The sequence below is a fragment of the Heteronotia binoei genome, chromosome 17 (assembly GCF_032191835.1).
Source record: "Heteronotia binoei isolate CCM8104 ecotype False Entrance Well chromosome 17, APGP_CSIRO_Hbin_v1, whole genome shotgun sequence".
NCBI classification, from domain to species: Eukaryota; Metazoa; Chordata; class Lepidosauria; order Squamata; family Gekkonidae; genus Heteronotia; species Heteronotia binoei.
The window spans coordinates 11,306,981-11,308,605 of record NC_083239.1 but is presented as its reverse complement, the minus strand read 5'-3'; the positions used below and the strand labels follow the sequence as shown (position 1 = coordinate 11,308,605).

Genomic DNA, 1,625 nt, shown 5'->3' with positions numbered 1-1,625 from the left:
AGCTAGCTCACACTAACTCAGCTTAGAGGGAACACTGGATGCCAGTGATAGGCAAAAGAGCTTGGATCCAAACAATCACAAAAAGGAGGGAAATTGTTACTGTTGCTGCGCTGCAAACATCTGTGCAAGAGCTTGATCAAGAGTAAGATTCTGGACATCTTCTCATGCTTACCCAAGAGGTTGTGAAAGCTGATGCATAAAGGAAAGAACACAGCTAAATTCTGCTTCCTTTTCCCCATGCCTAGCTCAAAGGTATGCCTATTTATCATGAGCAGAAGATACTTTCTCTGTGAAAATGACAACCTTTGCATCCAGTCCCTTGACTCTTAACAGATGAAGGTTAAATATCATTCACTGCATTCAGATGGGCTATTTGGGCTGCCACAGCCACCCCCACACCTGGATTAAAATGGTGTGTTCATGTGTGCACATCTGGGCCCCACTGCGTACTCGTCTGTATCTCGTCTCCTGACGCCTCCAATCTGCTCCAAAAGCCACCAGATACTAACTGGTGGCAAACTGCTGAAGCACTTCCGTGTCGCCTTTCCCAGACGTTCAGATGGCCAGGGCACACCAGAGAAGTGCCTGCCATGCGTTTGAGTGGTGTGACCACTCCTCTGGGGTGCATGCAGCCCATGCAGCCAGGCATGTAGGGTCTGAGAGCCCCAAGGCACTTCAAACTGTGCTGGCTTTTTTTCTGATCTGGGAGGCTGCCGCTGCAAGCTGCTAATCTGAATGCAGCCATTAAGTAAGACTTTTGCAGTGAGATTTATGGCCACACCAGTCGCAAAAAATCTGAACTCTCATTCAAGCCCTGTGGAGCTATGGTTTGAAGTCTGAAGATCTGTTCTGCATCCTTCTTCAGTAACGCTTGATCATGATAACTCTGTACTCAGCAGAAGGCAGCTTCCTGTGTTCATGCGAGAGGTTTACTCCCATAATTTTCTTTACTTTTATTATTTCTTGTCCCTTTAACTATAGGTTGATAGGAATTGGAAAAAAGAAAAGCAAATCAATGGATCATTCAATATCACAACTGTTTTAAAACATGTGAAAGAAATTTGGCGGCAGCTTCCAATAACATCCATAAATCAACCATTCACTCCACCTGTCCCTTTGTGCATTCAGCAGCTAGCCATCCAAGTTTACAGTAAGCATACACAAAACGAACATGAGAATGAGCATTAAACATTCTTAAATCTAGCTGAAACCACTGGAACAGAAGCACATAAATCCTACTCTTCGGGGCCTCTGCCTTTGGCTCCAGGGCACGACACAGGCCCCAAAGCAAATACTGTTCAGCTCCTCAAGGGCAGACATGGGGAGGGACGGTGGCTCAGTGGTAGAGCATCTGCTTCGGAAGCAGAAGGTCCCAGGTTCAATCCCTGGCATCTCCAAAAAAGGGTCCAGGCAAAGAGGTGTGAAAAACCTCAGCTTGAGGCCCTGGAGAGCTGCTGCCAGTCTGAGTAGACAATACTGACTTTGATGGACCAAAGGTCTGATTCAGTATAAGGCAGCTTCATATGTTCATAAAGAACTGCATGGAGAACCTGTGGGCAGGATGTTACCATGAGTCGGAGGAAGTTCCTCATCTACTTAAGGAGCCTTTCTCCAACCTAAGAAGC

The 1,625-nt window shown here is 46.4% G+C and overlaps 1 non-coding gene across 1 annotated transcript; it reads left to right on the top strand.

Annotated features, from left to right (window-relative positions):
- The first annotated feature begins 1,330 nt into the window (after positions 1–1,330).
- TRNAP-CGG (transfer RNA proline (anticodon CGG)) lies at positions 1,331–1,397 on the top strand. Its single transcript has one exon. It is a non-coding gene; the product is annotated as a tRNA-Pro (tRNA).
- Positions 1,398–1,625: the final 228 nt, after the last annotated feature.